Here is a 17,350-nt window from a genome sequence, read left to right as displayed (position 1 = left end):
CGGGCCCGAGCCCAGAGCTTTGGAACGTCCATCTGTGTCTGGCAGCTGGCGGAGTGGGCGCATCTCAGGGGCGAGGCCACCATCCCTCCCCGCGGCCCCTTGTGCGCCCGGTTTAAGGACAATCAACCTTTCGTGGTCTGTCCCTTGGGAGGGATTGGAAGGAAAGCTGCCATTGCAGGCTAAATCTCAAAGCGTTCCTGCAGAAATCTCTCCTCCTACACCTGAAGCCCTGATTCCAGGGCGGCCTCTCAACCCGATTCGCCTGTGACCCCGATTGGCGACCCGCTGACGACAGTGGGCTGACTCAGGGCCCCGACCTCGTGTGGGGACTGGGGCCCTGAGAGCTCCTGTGCGTGACCTCGCTTACCCCTCTCCTGGACGCGGTCTCACGGCCCGATCAGGAGCCACATGTCCCAGAGGAGCAGGGTCAGGTGGGACAGGGGTCCACACTCCCTGGGGCCCGTGAGCGAGGGCCGCACAGCCGGTGTCCAGGCCGCACCGCTGGCTGCTGGCCGCCCACTGACTGTGCCCTCGCTGGTGGAGGAGGGGCGGCGGTGACAGCCCCAGCCACCGACATCGCTCTTCCCTGGAAAAAGTCCCACTCCTCCAAGGCAGTGAAGCCGGGGCAGTGGGATTGAGCAAGACTTTTCTGAGGGACTTGGAATGTGGCTGAACTCCTGAAGCTGGGGGCATCGGAACCGGGTCATTCTAAAGACAGTGCCAGAAAGTTCTGCGAGCCGACGACCGCCAACCCCACCTGAGAGAAGAGGGACGTTTGGAAGCAGAACCTGGGAGGGAATTCACAAGAGGGGATTCTCTCCAGCCCAGGGAAAGTGGCGCGGCTGTGAGAGACCCTGAGGAGGCCCGGTGCTACCAAGAAGGGACACACGGCTGGGGTTCCAGGGCTGCTGGGAAGCCTGAGGTGAGAGCAGCTTCCCAGGTGCTTGGCCTGGTGTCAGTTCTCAACTTCCTTGGGAGCTTCCTGGGGGAAATCTGGAACTGGTCCCCTTATGCTTTTAAAAGTTTATATGGTGGCCTTGACTGGGCCCAGTCACATATACCGTCCAGGCGGTCTCAGCCCTACCTCTCCAAAGGCAGGGAGGGGTGAGGAGCCTCCGATAGCGAGTTCTAGTTCTTGAGCCAACTGGCGGCCACGTCCTCATGATTACCTCCTCCAACATCTGGTCCCCTGCAAACTGGAAGGGGGCGGACCCACCCTGGATCCCTGGGGACGCTGTCCAGCTGCTGAATCAACTCACCCTGAGGTCCACTTGATGGCTGGTCTTTGCCATAGGAGACAACAAATTCCCTCACCATGTGAGTCAGATTCCTTAGGGGTTCCGGTTACATGCGCGCAAAAGCAAGCCAACTGACACGTCATGGCTTCCCAAAGCCTTCTCTGGGCCCCCTCAGAACCCAGCAACCCCACCCTTCTCTGAACCTCGGGACCTTTCTCACTGCACTAACCCGCTGCACCCTGTGTGCTATTTATGTCCGTGTTCCTGTCCCCACCGCCAGTCATGTGCCTGAGAATGAGACCTGATCCATTTCTCCTCTCCTTGGCTCAGGGCCCTGCCCTTAGTAGGTGCTTTGTAGATTCCATTGCACAAATGAATGAACAATTAGAAGATAAACATCTCCGTTTTTGTTTTCACTTTAGAAGCTAGGGCAAATGAGATTTTTTGCTTTTGTTTTTAAAGAAACACATCATTGCCCCATAAACTGCTCTTTCGGCCTGCACAGCAACATTTTGACATCAATAGCAGTGGATATTAAGATGCTTTATTGTAATAACCTTCATGTCCATAAAAGCTCCTTCCTCTTCTTTCAAGGTGATAAGATCTGAAGATTGGGGAATTTCCTTCCAGCAAATATGCCTTTTACAGATGTAGCACATTCCAACAAACCCATCTGGACAGGTGGCTGCCCAGATAAATATCTACAAAGGGCCCAGGGGACTCGGAGCCACCAATGAGATTTTCAATAATTCATCCCCTTGTTAACTGAGGGATGAGCATCCTTATCTCAGCAATAAACTTCAAGCTGCAGGATCCAGGCTTTCCGAGAGAAGAGAACAGACAGACTCCCCTGGGTTCCCTTGGACATGGATTTCAGGAAGGGGTGGGATGGTCACGGAAAACCAGAGTGGACGTGCCAGGATACTAAGAGGCCACGGGAACCAAGGGTGGGAACAGCCCTCAGCAACAGGACCATGAAACACCACTGCAGGGTTCTGAAATCTCAGTCTCCCCCCATCATCTTCCCCATGGTCTCTGTAGAGTTTATCCTCCACACATGGCCAGAAGGTCCATTATCAAACCCTCCATCCCAAACCCTTCAGTCTCGTCCTATTCAGAATAAGATCCAAATGTCTGTTACATGGGGTGAACAACTTGTCCCGGTTTGCTGGGGGGCTTTCCCAGGTTTGGCACTGAAATTCCTGTGTCCCAGAAGACGCCTAACCCAGGCAAACCAAGAGGGCTCGCCACCCTAGTGTCATGACTGGAAGCTCCTACTGAACTCTGACTACCTTTGCCCCTACTCATCCCAGTGGCATGGGCACAGCAGTATTCTTCTTATATCTATATTTGTTAAGAATATGCCAGGCACACTCCCACCACAGGGCCTTTGCACATGCCATTTTCCCTTTCTCAGATATGCATTTGCAAGTCTCCCTTAATTCATTCAGGCCCCTGCTCAATTGGCACATTTCACGGAGGACTTTTGGGTGCCCCAATCTAAAGTAGCCTCCCCAGAACTCTCTATCCTAGTATACCGCTTGATTGCTTGATTTTTGAACATCTTTAATACCATATAATAGCTGTATACATATATGTATGTGTGCATGTGTGTGTGCATACATGCGTTTGCATTTACATATCTGTGTGCACATACACACATGTGCATGTCTCTGTGACTGCACGTGGGGGGTGGGCCTTAACGTTCACTGCCCCCTCCCCCTCCACTGGAAGGTCGGCTCCATGAGAACCGGGCCTCGGTCTGCTCCACTCGCAGCGGTAGCCTCGGTGCCTGAAGCGGCGCCCGGCCCCCGGGAGTTGCTCCGTGAGGAGCCGGTGAATGAACGAACTGAACGAGTGAGCGACGCCCTGTCCCGAGCACCGCCTGAAAGGAGAACTCGGGGAGATGAACGGAAGCTGGCCTGGCCCGGGGCGCCCGAACCCAGGGGCTGGACGCCTCGTGCAGTGACCCTCAGGACGAGCCTCCAAGAGCCCGAGTTCCACCAGGGTCTGTGGCGCTCCGCACAAAGGACCTCTGCGCGGTGATCTGACCACAGGGACCACCCAGAGCCAGAGCCAGGCGTGGCCCGAGTGCACGTCCCCGGAACGAGCCTGGGATCGCCGGGTGTGCCGTCCCCAGTGACCCAGTTCCTGGATGGTCACCACGGGCAGCCCATCGGGACGAGCCGGACGGTTGGGCAGGCGGAGCTTGACGAGGCCGAGCTCGCACCCCGGGCCACCCCCGCTCCAGGTGGGGAAACGCAGGCGACGGGGAGACGAGGACGGCCACGGGCACCCGGGGCGCTGGGGCAGAGCCGGCCAAGACCAGCTTCCTCCCAGGCCAGGACGCCTCCCTGATGGAAGCTTCTGGGAGCCTTGGCCCTGATCCCTTCTCTCACCACTCCTCATGAGTCAGTAGGGCAGGATTACCAGGGCCCAGCTTGGTAAATGAGGAAACTGAGGCACAGCCAAGGTAAGTGACTCACCGTCTTTCAAAGGGCTCATTACCATGGGCCGATGGCCAGGTGGTTACCGTGTGGGCCTGAGCCTGCAGGCTGGGCTGGGTCCTGGCTGGGCCGCTTCCGAGCTGAGAAATTGCTAACCCTTGTGTGCCTCCATTTTTCCATCCGTAAATTGGGTAATATGTGTAATTGACCCATAGCCTTTTATCAGCATGATGAAACCAGGCATCGCGGGGAGGAGCCCGACTCGGGAACGCGATGGCTGGTCAACCCACCGGCCTTTCCACTCGCTGCCTCTAGGACCCTGGGTGAGTCACCAACCGTCTGTCTGCAAATGGAGCGCCTGCTGCCCTGGGGGGAGAAGACATTAAAAGTTTCTAATCTGAGCTCGCTTCCATGTTTCCAGATCCGAAGATAAACCCATTCCTCGTAAATTCTTTCGTTGAGTCAATGATTCTGGGAACAGCACATATGAGAACAGAGACTGACCAAAGCACAAGAAATGTCCTTTCTGCAAAATCACAACACCTGCCTGACCAGTGCCCACAGAGGTTGCAGCTGGCACTCTACCAATTGTGCTTCCTTCCCTCTGAGTCCTCTTGTTCTCCATATTCGGAAAGGCACTCCTTGGGGATTTACGGTAGGCATCCCATCGCAGTCTCAGAGCTTTTGAAAGTTCAACAGCAACCCCACAAAAGCAGATTTCTATGAGCAAGAAAGAGAGGGACTAGATATTGGGTAAGCGACTGGTAGTTGCCGCTACCAACTCTTTGTCAGGCTCCCTTGTCATGTCTAGTTTACTTACTAGACTTGAACCCAGTGGTTCTCAGCCAGAGACAATGGTATCCCCCAGGCAGGTATCTAGCGTCATAGTTGGTTATCACAGCTGGGGGGCGGCGGAGGCTGGGGAGTTACTACTAACATCTAGCAGGTAGAAGCCAGAGATGTTGATAGACATTCTACAATGCATAGAACAGCCCCAAACAAAAAGTCATCCAGCCCCAAATGTTAACAGGGCTGAGGATGAGAAACTCAGATCTAGTCTGATCTGGTGAATAGGGTCACCAGGTTTCGCACAGGACGTACTAATATGTATGCTAAAAAATTGTATATCTAAAATTGAAGTTTAACTAGGCGTCCTGTATTTTATCTGGCAACCCTAAAAGAAGATCATACTCTATATACTGATGCTTGCTGTGGTCTAGTGCCAAACAACTTACTAAACGTTTGTTGCATGAATGAATAAATGAGCATCTCCCCAAAGCTGTGCGGGGCTGCTACGTGCCCTGATACTCCTTATCAAAACACCTTCCTTGGGTGCGTGCGGGCAGTCCCAAGACACAGGGCCACGGAGGTCACACCAGGCTCGGGGATACAGCTCTCTCTCTCCACGTCTCCCCCCCAGGGGACGCCTGGCTTCCTGCTCTGAAATGCCCTGCGGGACCCGCACGCTGCCTGGGGGTAACTCAAGAACAACCCTTGTTCGGGGGTCTTTGCGGCTGCGTGCACCCAGGCAGATGCAGACAGACTGCGGCCATCGGTCCCCAATAGTCTGTTAATGGCCCATGGGGTGTGGTCTCCATTCAAGGCAAAGAAACAAGCCCTCCATCCCCGTGTTGTCTCAGCAGACGACACCAAGAGCTCCCGATTCCTTATGAACCAGAGCAAATGCGGTTGCCAGTAGGCGTTCCCCTTTATCGACAGGGGAACCACTTTGGTTGATGGTGGGGAATTAGATTCATGAGGACCAATTGCCCTGGATTTTCACAGTTCAGTTTTGCAGACTATGGAGGAGTCTCTCCCGGCGCCCAGGACAGTGTGTTTCCGATTCTGATTCAATGAACGCACATGGCGCCCCTTCCGTGAGCCAGGCACCGTGTGGGCATTTTATCCTTGTTGCTCTAACTTAATCTGCATGACCACCTGCGGTGTCCTCAGTAGTATCCCCATTCTTGAAACGAGGAAACCGAGGTCTGGAGAGGGCAGCTAAGGAGTCACCAGCCCCAGTGGGGGCAAAGCCCGTGTAAATCAGAGGCTTGCTCTGCTCTGCTCTTGGGAAATCACCACCCACACGGATCAGCTCACAAGTGAATTTTCACGCAGGATTTGCGCTCATGGTCACGTGGACCCTGCTTGTCCCCTTTGGAAAGTCTCATCCAGCAGAGACCCACAGGCTCGCCTTCTCCACGTAGACGTGCCCTCGTGCCGCGAGGCTGCGTTACTCACTCGAACGCTCAACTACTCACGGGCTCATGCTGCCCGTGTGTCTGTTTCATCACGTAGTGAAGTCCTCCTCGTCCACTTACCCAAGAGACAACTCTTGGCGGATGGTTAAGCGACTCGACAAAACGCAAGACAATTGCCAGTAACTGGAGGCCGCCGGACTGACTCCCACTGAGGAGAAGCCCGATTGCATCTCACGGGTCTCCAGCCCCCAGGAGACTGCAATTACACCTGTTTGTATAATTCCTCCCCCCTCCCAAACTAGCTCTTTATTCCTGAACATACACTTTTAGGCATTGGGCGTTAGTATAAATTACACGATACAATTATTCGTAATTAAGGGAGAAAATGTGTGTGTACAGCAAAAGATGAGTCATTTTGCTGGAATAAATCACGTCGACGCCAGCACACTGGCCCAGGGAGACGGCACGAAACACGATTAACTTTCTTCTGACTTAATGGGAGTTCATGTTGTTACTTTTCATAATCATAACATCTCAAGACCTATATAAACAGTGTTGCTCTAATGTAATTGCCTTTCTACCAACAGGACAGCTTGGGTTTAACCGAAATCTTGGGCAGAACTAACCACGGCATGTACAATGCTGAATGACACTGGGATTTTGTGATAAAAGCCGTATACGACTGTCCCTGCTCCGGAGCTAAGTTTGATCACAAGGCCCCGAGAGAGCCAGTCTCCACAGCGCTTCTGGAAACAAGGTTTGGCTCAATTTCAAGAGCCACTACAGCCACCTGTGTCCCTATTCTGTGCCCCTGTGCTTGGAGCATCCAAATGCATCCCCAGCCACATTTTCCCTACCTTTAACATTTCTCCTTTACACATCGATTTGATGGAGACACATTGCAAGCTTGACTTTTACCACGCTCATAAAATCCCATCTGGTCCAAGCTCCAACCCATACTTAGCAGAAAGTGCTCGGACGAAAATGGTCCAGATTGTATTTCAGCCTCTTAATGGAAAGATACACACAGCACCAGCAATTAGTTTTGTCACGGGGCATAAGTCAGGTATTCTCTGCAAAATGCCTCCAAGAAAAACACAGAGGGGGAAAAAACGAGACTTATATTCATCCAGAGAAAGGTTCCCTTGAGGTTAAACCGGCAAAGGGGCGGGGAGTCAGCAATGGCCTGAAAAGCCGATTATCCAGCCAAGATGTTCACAGTGAGAGATCCATCAGGATGATGAGGGACCCGAGAGCAGAAAGGCTGTCCCAGGCAGTGTGGTTGGAGACGGGCAGGAGCTGGGCTGTCGGGAGGCCAGAAGGTCCCAAGAATCACGCTGAGGCCCCACCCAGGCTCCGGCTCAGTGACTGAGTGACTTTCCAGGCTGGGGGACATCTGAGCACCTGAGGCCCCCTCAAATCTTCCGGGCAGACACTGAGCTCCCAAATGGGGCCAAGAGGGGTCCTGCCTGGAAGGAAGCTGGAAAACTTAGGCTGAGGCCTCTGACCCCGAGGACCACGGAGTTCACTGTGAATCATGGGAACGAGATGTGGCCAGAGGGCGCTTTGCAGACCCTTTGGCTCTGTGAGCCCCTGAACTGGAGAGTTAAGTCCTCACCTGAAACCTGATCCACAGCCTGTGCCTACAGTGAGTGCACACACATGTGCTTGCACACTCATGTGCCTGCACACTCATGTGCCTGCACACTCACGTGCACACAAAGCACTCACCTGCGCGCGCACACACGCACACACATGCACATACACACAGGTATCCCAGAGGCACTCACAAACCAGACCTGTCCCCTCTCCCTAAGGAAGGATAAGGGGTAAAACACACAGACATCCCCATGTTTGGTTTTTGAACAGTCAACAGCGGGGGGCAGGGGGGGATAACCAGGTCATCAAGGGACACTGGGACTCAGCCCAGCCCACAGACCCCTTCTATTGACTCTGCCTGCCCTGCCTCAGGTATTGTGTTTCCTTGATGCGGAGGAAGGGATGGAACAGAAAATTGTGGGCAGGGCTCAGTCTGGGGAAGGGAGAGTCATGAACTTGAGGCCTGAAGGAAGTCAGTGTGTGGTAACAGGATGGTTTTCAAAACTGTTTGCCCCTATACACACGTGTATACACAGATTTGCCAGATCTAAGAGCAAAAAAGAACATTGTATTTCAGATAAACAAAGAATCATTTTTTAGTGTATTACCAAATATTACATGAGACCTGGTTACACCAAAAAATTATTTGTTGTTCATCTGAAATTCAAATGTAACTGGGATCCCTGCATTTTCTCTGACAACCCTAACCCCCCTCCGGCCCCTTTCCACATGCACACTCAGGCACTTTTCTCCTAATGAAATCTCATCTAGGACCCAACATAAAAGGTGTTAAAAGTCAGATCTGACCCCTGAACCCATGAGGGTTGGGGCACCTCCAGGACACTGGTGCAGTGGAAAGGGTTTGTGTCCCAAACCCAGGCACAGCTTTCTCTGGGTCCAAACTCCACCTGCCAGCCTATGACCTCGGACAAGACCCTTTACCTCTCTGAGCGTCAGTTTGCTCCTAAGATTCAGCTTACGTTTGAATCTGGGTGTTTGCCCCTCTGTGCCTGCGGGGAGGCCGGCCCTGGCTTCCTCCACCTGCCCCTGCCTCTGTCCCACAGGGCCGTCCTCCCTTCCTTCGGGGCAGAGCCGGGAGCCTGCTCTCCCTCGGGGTCTCTGGCGACAGAGAAGCAGGTAGGATGGGCTTTCCCCGGAGGACACGGGCGTCTCTCCCCAGAGCGGCCAGTTACTCTCATCTGGCAGTTAATAGTGAGAGGGATTTCTTCCTGCATCCCGGCTACCCATCACAGAACCCGCTGGAAGGCTGTAATTCAATTAAAGCCATTCATGCGTTTATAAAGGGGGTGGGGAGGACAGACTGGAGACCACTCACCTGGCAAGAGAGGTTCCTCCGGCTTTGCCTGTCCCACCTCATGGAGGACAGAACACTCCTCAAAACAGCCCATCCGGGGGTGCAGATTAGTCTTCTAATAAGCGGCTCAAAGGGGAACGGTGGCAGGCTTGGCTGATAGGAGGCTCGCTGGACATTTCCACACGAAGGGTGTGCCTTCCTTGGGCCACGTTTATGTACCTTCCACAGACGAAGGGTGGGTATAAGGTTTAGTCTTTGGGTATATTTGCTGCCTTGTTTGCTTTCCTTTTTTTGAATTTGAGTTCTTTTGGGACATTAATAACATGTTAAGTTCCCAAGCTTACTGGCTGAGTGATGAGTTAACTAGGAAAAGCCTGGCTTAGAGGATGACAGTGTGCCTATGTGTGTGTGTGCGTGCATGTGTGTGTGGCCACATGAGCCTTTGCGTGTCTATCTGCCCAGGATGTGGCTCCCATTCAATGATCTTGAAGATCCAGTTCATATATTTGCAAAGGCAAATCTATACAGAGGGCATCCGCTGATATTTAAAAATCATTCACCCTGATTTGGGGATGACTTTTCTCTCCATCAGTCTGGAACTGGTGAGTGTAAGTGTTCACATAGCAACACGGGGATTGTTTCCAGTCTGTTGGATGAAGTTTTGGGGTGATGGGGGGAGTTGATAGGGTCCAGAGCCGATGGCCAAGAAAGAATTCTTGAAGACGTCTTTGGTGTTAAAGGACCCACGGGCAGAAGGAGCTGCACTGGGGCCGTGATGGGTAATTCATCACATACCCTCAGATTAGCAGGGGGTCAGGGATTGAGTAAATCTGTAAAGTATTTTGGAAGCAAGGTTTCCGGGACCTTGAGGGGCTAGCCGTTGCTAGGGAAACACCATTTATCACCATTTAGTAAAACCTCAGTCATGAGACCCTTCAGATGCATGGTGGGGGGTGAGCAGAAGCTTGGAACATAATTGCCAGCATATATCCTGGAGCGGCTGAGATAAAGGAAGTAGGTTTACAGGGTCCTCGAGGTTGGGACAATGTTAAGCTAAGGTTCTCTTTCGCCCCCAGCAAAGTGTCATCCTCGAGGCAGCTGAGCTCCTAGAGGGAAGTCACTCTGCGGGTCTCAAGGACTTGTCAATGGGCTGTAGACAGTAAGGGAATTTAATTTTTCATTTGCCTTAGTTTCCCACATCACCGTGGCAAGCACTTAAACCCCTTTCTTCCCTTTGTGCTTAGGTAGCCAGGAGTGTCCGAGGAATATCACACAGATCCCACCTGGGGGGGGGCGGGCTGCGGCTAGCTTGCACTTTTGCCCTTCAGCCTGCCTCATGCTCCCCCATCATGTTGATTCCAGCCAGACGGGGAATCTCCCTAACCCATCCGATCCAAGGACAAACATCACCTCTTCTTAGACATCGTCTTTCAAAAGGAGGGCATTCTGTCCACCCAGAGGCCACCCCACCCTAAGCATTCCATGCTCACTTAGCATGGCCTTGAAACATGAGTCCACATTGCCCAATGGCCCTGGATTCTGACTCATACCTTGATCTTATGAAAAACTTGACCCATGGCTTTGTGTACCTCGACCCTACTGGAGATTCAGCTAAACTCTGTCCCAGCCCCAGAGGCATTTTACAAGCAGGCCTCTTGTGTGTGAGTTGATGGGTGGAGCCATCCCCTGGGGACCAAGAGCAGTACCCAAGATGTGTGTGGCCACGTGGAAGCCAGATGTGTTGGGGGGGGGGAATGTTGTCAACGGCCTTCCTCAGCGGCTCACAGTCTGGGTCCGCAGGGCCACTTGACCCACCTTAGCGTCCGCAGGAGGGGATTTTTTTTGGCTAAAAGTTTGCAAAAGCTACTAGTATACAGAAGTTCAGGAGTGGCTCCCACTCTGGTGAAAATTGGATCACCCACAAAGCTGTTTGTGGCCTGCTCCAGATAGAGGTGGCCACTGCACAGAAGATACCCAACCTCTGAATGCAGTGTATCTATTTCAGAGAACAGGGAGCTCTGACGGACTGGGATTCTAAGTACCTTGGAGTCCTGACTGAATGTGAGTAGAGATTTATACAGCTGCAAAGAGTAAATAATTAATAACGGCTAAAGCCAGTGCCTCCCAAACTTTAATGTGCATACAAATCCCCTGGGTTCCTTGTTAAACAGCAGCTATGAAATCATTAGGTCTAGGACGATAGCTATAACAACCTCCCAGGTGAAGCCCATGCTTTGGGTCCAGGGACCACACTTTGAGGAACAAGCAATCACTTGGGACGCTTTAAAAACCCACCAGTGCCTGAGTACTATCCTCAGCAATTTCTGACTTAATTGCTGTGGAGTATGGCATTGGCATATTTTAAATCTCCCCAAGTGCTTCTCATGTTCAGCCAAGATTGAGAACCACAGGCTTAAGAGAGACAGTTCATTACCTCACATAATAATAAATACAGCAAGGGACATTCCTGGGACTGGAATTACAATGATGTAATTAAGGAGCCAGAATCTTTCCATCCTCTGCTCAAACATCCCCATTAGACCATAATGCCTAATGGTCTCAAGGCAGCTGCATGGTTCCAGCCATTACATCCTCATCTGGGGTAGAAAGAAATGTCAGGACTCTATACTGTCTCTCTCTTAAGCAAGTATCAGAGTACTTCCTAGAACCTAGCTGCCAGCCCCATCCACATCCCCTTTAGATGTTGCCTTATGTCTTTTCGGCCCATTGTGGGTTATACATAGGGTTGCCAGATTTAGCAAATAAACATATAGGCTGTCTGGAATTTAAAACTAGGACATACGCTAAAAAAATTATTCGCTGTTTATTTCAAATTCAAATTTAACTGGCCCCAGTGATACACCCACACAGAAACCAATCACAGACCAAGGGAAACAGAGCTCTCACACCTAGTTTAGCCTTCAGCCCCCACACTGACCCATCCCTGTATCCTTTTATCAGCCTGAGTCCCTCTCTCTAATTGGTTAGATCTGGGTCACATGACTGTCTCTGAGCCAAATGCTGGGCTAGAGGAATGGAAAGCGCTGATTGGTTTAGCCTGGGTCACATGTTCCACTTTACCGACAACTTTTCTAAGGAGAGTAAGGGAGAAGCAGCACCCCCAAAGCGCCATCACCCAAAGAAGGGTGTACTAGCCATGGCTTTTTTTTTTTTTTATTCTGATGCTCTGCTATCTGGGACCTTGCTGACGCTGGAGGGACTGCCCCTCCCGGGCTAGCCAGTTCCTAGAGATGTGTTTCAAACACATACAGCCAATCCAGAGCGCACACCCCACCACCTCCTTTTTCAGGCTCTCACCCTCCTGGGCCCCCATCCACCTGCCCTAACCACCCGGAGGCAAGGTGCACCAGACAACCAGGGACAGCCTCTCCACCCCAGAGCCTGGGGAGATCACTCAAACTAGCCAGTCCCCAGCCTGCTTGCCCCGCTCTTTTCCCTCCTTTCGAGGTCACAATAAAGATTCTTGCCACAGATCCCCCTCTGCCTCTGCCTCTGTCCCTCCGAGCACTCCCCTCTCCCACTCCCCCGGCTACGTGCAGCCCCCCTGTGGCTTCTGTCCTATTGGTCTTGCTATACCCTTGAAAACAGAGGGAAAAGAATTTTTTTTTCTCATTTAATAAACATATTTGAACACGTACTGGAGTTCAAATATATTTATCAAAGGCACGATGTTAGGGTTGCACATTCAGCCATGCACAAAGCCCACACGATGCTTTCGAGAGATCCTAATGTGGTAAGATAAACATATAAAACATGTGTCGTGTCAGATAGGGGTAAGTGCTGACAAGGAGGATGGGGGTGGGCAGGGGTGGGAGGAAGGCTACAATTTTGAATCGAGTGGCCACAGAGGGCCTTGCTGAGGAGGGAACTGAAGACGATGAAGGAGGGAGCCGGGCAGACAACTGGGGGAAGAGCAGTGCAGACCCAGGGAACAGCAAGTGCAAAGGCCCTGTGGCCAGCCAGGATTCTAACTGGCTCCTCCTGCTGCTGGGTCAAGAAAAGGACTTCAAGGGAGGAAGGTGACAGTGGTCGTCCAGGCAGGAACCTGCTATTGCCAGTGCCTACTTCCCTGCCCGGTACATATTTGGCCATCAACAAATACTTGTAAGATGAAGGGAGACATGGTGGCAGGGCTCGCTCACCTCCCTGGAAGGGTCCTTGCCTCTGTTGCAGGGTCTCTGGCCCCAGCACGTGGGGCATCTCCACACTCCCCTCCCACTGTAGCAATTTCCTTTCTTACACCTTCATAGAAGCTTCCATGTCAGACCAGCCCACTTGCTCTGTCTTTGACCACTTTTTCCCGCTGCCAAATCCCTCTTTGCTCCTCGTGTCAGGTTTGGGAATCCTCACGGCCCTCTGAGCTTTTCCAGCTGGGCCTGAATGAGGTCTCGGGGGTTCCACCGCAGGGTGGTATGCAGGGCCCGGCCTCATTGGTCACCGAGAGGCCATTTCTCTCTGCAGACCCACAGAAGAAGCCAGAAGCAAGAGTGATGTGTCTGAACACTCCAGACTCACTAGGTAGTTCCAGAGACAGCTTTCTGGGCTGGAGGCTGTTGCCAAGACCCACGAGAAGAAGCATGGGGGAGAGAAGACCCCACGAGATGGGGGGTGGGGCCGAGGGGGTGTCTGCACCATAAACAGAATATCAGGTTGCCTATATCCTGGAGACAGTCTTGGCTCGGCCACTTTAAATCTTTTCCTAGAGGGGCATCTGGGTGGCTCAGTCGACTAAGCGTCCAACTTCGGCTCAGGTCATGATCTCACGGTTCATGAGTTCGAGCCCCGCGTCGGGCTCTGGGCGGACAGCTCGGAGCCTGGAGCCTGCTTCCGATTCTGCCTCTCCTTCTCTCTCTCTGCCCCTCCCCCAAACTCTCTCTCTCTCTCTCTCTCTCAAAAATGAATAAACATTAAAAAAAAATTTTTTTTTTAATCTTTTGCTAGAAAGAAAAACCCGAAACTAGGTGAAAGGGAGCGGAAACCCTCCTGTCATCTTTTCCCCACATTTTATTTTGAAAAACTTTTAAACGCATTTTACAAGGAGCGCTCTGCACCCCACCACCTAAATTCCACCACTAACGCTTTGCTGTAATGGCTTCCTACTTTATCTAGATGTCCCACGGCCATTCCACAATTCCCTCAGCACCTGGAGAGAATACTGGCCCCCGGCCAGAAGGCAGAGCTCGAAGATTCCCTCGGAAGCCGACTCCTAGAGGGCTCAGGGCTCCGTTTGACAGAACATTTCTCTCCTGTTTCTCTCCAGCCACCGCTCACCCACTAGGAAACCCGGAGGAACCCAGCTGGCGGATCGCTAATGTCCGCGAACGTTCTCAGAGGACCAGCTCGGGGGCCAGGGCGCCAGGGACGGGGGTCACAGTCTCCCTGGCTCCATCCAGCCTGGCCCGGGGCACCAGACGTGGGCTGCAGACCCCAGCCCTCCCTAACCTGGACATCGCAGACCCCAGAGCTGGAAGGGCCTTTGAAGGTCCCAGGCCCCTTTTTGTATCTGTTTTTGGCACATGGGGATACAGAGGCAGAAGGCTCCTAGGGAAGCTGAGCACTTCCGCGCACACCCCCGGCTGCGTCTACCCCGACGCACAGCGCTCCCCACGCCAGAAGAAGGCTCGGATTCACATCCGTGTGGGCTGGTAAGCGGACGTGGGCCCAGACGCGGGAACTGTGGTCGGATTCGCAAGGGTGAGACTCTCCCTCCTTTTTCTCACGTAAAATTGTTCTCAGATCCCCCCCCCCCCAAAGCCTTCCGAAGAGATGTTAAGACCGAATCATTTCTTCCCGACGAATATCCTCTGAAGGCTTCTTTTGCCAGGCGGTTTTCCAGGGCCTGGATCTGCAGCCGCGAATACGGCAGACACGATCCCTCCTCTCCGAGGGTGGAGGAGACAGAGTCGTGTTAGAAAAATGAACGCGTGCCATCATTTCGAAGACACAAAAGTGCTAAGTAGGAAATGAAGAGAGGGGGTTACGTCAGACGGTGATGGGCGGGGGTGCAGGGGGGGAGTCTGGGGAGATGGAACCAGGCCGCAGTGAGGAGTTCAGACCTTATTCTAAACGAACAAAAATGGTCTAGAGGCTTAAAAAGGTGGCAGACATGACCCGACCTAGGCTCCCGCAGGATCTCCGGCTGCCTGCGAGGAACACATCATAGGTGGGAGGGCAGAAGCAGAGACCCCACGTAAGAAGCGGCATCATTTCCAGGCAGGAGCTAATGAAGTCTGGGCCAGGCTGTGCAGGGCAGGTGGCAACAAGTAGTCAGACTCCGCCTTCTGTATTCGGGGGATTAGCCAAGAAGAGAGCAAGGGCTGCACCTGCCTTTTAACCTTGAACCACCAGGTTGGTGGACTGAGCACCAGCTCCTCTCTCTTGGGAGCAACGAGCACTCAGCGTAGGACCCACGGCTCAAATAGGCTGAATACGAGGCTCTGATTGTATCTTTGCTTCACTGACTCCTGATGAAAAGCAACAGAATATCCCGGTATAAGAAAGTGGGGTGAGGGGCGCCTGGGTGGCTCAGTCCGTTGAGCGTCCGGCTTCGGCTCAGGTCGTGATCTCGCCGTCCGTGGGTTCCAGCCCCGCGTCGGGCTCTGTGCTGACAGCTCGGAGCCTGGAGCCTGATTCTGTGTCTCCCTCTCTCTCTGCCCCTCCCCTACTCACGCTCTGTCTCTCTGTCTCTGAAAACTGAATAAACCTTGAAAGAAAGAAAGAAAGAAGAAAGAAAGAAAGAAAGAAAGAAAGAAAGAAAGAAAGAAAGAAGGAAAGAAAGAAAGCAGGGTGGGAACATCAGGGAGGACAGAGGGAAGCCTTAAAATATACGTACGTGCTTCCCTCCATTATAAAGATGCAAAGACTGAGGCACAAAGAGGTTAAGAAACTTGCTCTCCGTGCTACAGCCAGTAAGTAGGAAAGTCAGCATTTGAACCCAGACTCCGTGCTCTTAGCCACCGCACTATTTTTTTTTTTAATTTTTTTTTCAACGTTTATTTATTTTTGGGACAGAGAGAGACAGAGCATGAACAGGGGAGGGGCAGAGAGAGAGGGAGACACAGAATCGGAAACAGGCTCCAGGCTCTGAGCCATCAGCCCAGAGCCCGACGCGGGGCTCGAACTCACGGACCGCGAGATCGTGACCTGGCTGAAGTCGGACGCTCAACCGACTGCGCCACCCAGGAGCCCCACCACCGCACTATTTAACCGGTGTCCTGGCAGAGGATCCTGAGTTGTTCCTGAAATGTTATTTTTCCCTGCTATAGACACCCGTCTTTGCACCTTCGAGCGAGCATTTCTGAAGATGAATTCAGGGGGTAGATGCAGCGGGTTTGGGGTCCCTCGTGATCTGTGACACCTGCCAGCCCCACCCAACAGCCCTGCACTCATAGATCAGTGCCTCAAAGTCTTTCCTTCTGTGAAGGAGCAGGCGACCCTCCCCAGTGGCTGAACTGGCATTGGGAGGTGGCTGGGCACCTTGCAGGAGTGGAGGATGGGAGGGGAGGCTGAGTCTTCGGAACCTCTAAATCCAGCCAGGTCAGTGATGCTCATCCCCGGAACCCAACATATGATCCCATAGGCGCTGCGGCCGGCAGGCGGACGGGGCTCCTGAAAAGCGTACTGCCTCTTTTCTGCTCGTCTCTGTGGCGCTTCTGACATGTCTCTGGGCTGAAGATTTCTTGGCTAATCCCAGGCTTCCTTCCAGTCCCAGGGTGGAGAGTGCCCGTCCATCCTGATTAGAATCAGTGCCAGACACAACCAGAGGAGGGTCTCATCCTGCTCCCTATTTGCAAGGTTGAGGTCTGGGGATTTTATACCATGAATGTCTTTGCCTTTCCCTCCATGAAATGGGCGTGTCTCCTTAAATTGTCACTTGGAAATATCAAAAGCCCAGAGGAACCGGTCCTATGAACTTATGGGTCAATAAGTAGCCTAAATTGTCACAAATTGGCAAATAAATTAGGAAAATTCCTATGTGTGGGTGACGCTCAGAGACCTTTAGGCTTCTGTCATCAGGAGACTAAGAAGCAGGAGAAAACGTGGAAGCTGAGACCTTGTTCGCGTGGTGTCCTTTGGTCAGGGAGACGTCGCAGCCACGGACCCTGGCCGGGTGTTACTGGCTTAATCGAATGCAGACAAGCCTTTGGTGAGTCTTTCTGGGTGCAGGACTCTGCCAGGCCTTGGGGACACCCAGGTGAGTATGGCCTTCACCTTTAGGAGTGAACTGTCCAGCCCAGGGTCCCCGAACATCAGCTATCCACCTATAGCCTCAGGACTTTGCGACATCTGAGGACAAAAGAGTGATTGCCAATGTATGGTGCTACACTATGCCCCCACTCCTGGAGCCCAGGGGGTGTCTGTACAGACAGGGGTGTGTCTGTGACCAGGAGAAGCACGAGTCCCTCAGGAGAGCAGGACACAGACTGCTCGGGGACTCCTGGCTCGGGTCACATCTTACTCTGCCTCGGGCAATTGTATGACCTGGGACAAGACATTCGCCATCTTGGGCCTCAGCTTCAGCATCCATGC

This window comes from Leopardus geoffroyi, chromosome A3, assembly GCF_018350155.1.
Source record: "Leopardus geoffroyi isolate Oge1 chromosome A3, O.geoffroyi_Oge1_pat1.0, whole genome shotgun sequence".
Taxonomy (NCBI): domain Eukaryota; kingdom Metazoa; phylum Chordata; class Mammalia; order Carnivora; family Felidae; genus Leopardus; species Leopardus geoffroyi.
The sequence above is the reverse complement of the archived record's forward strand: the minus strand, read 5'-3'. Positions refer to the sequence as shown.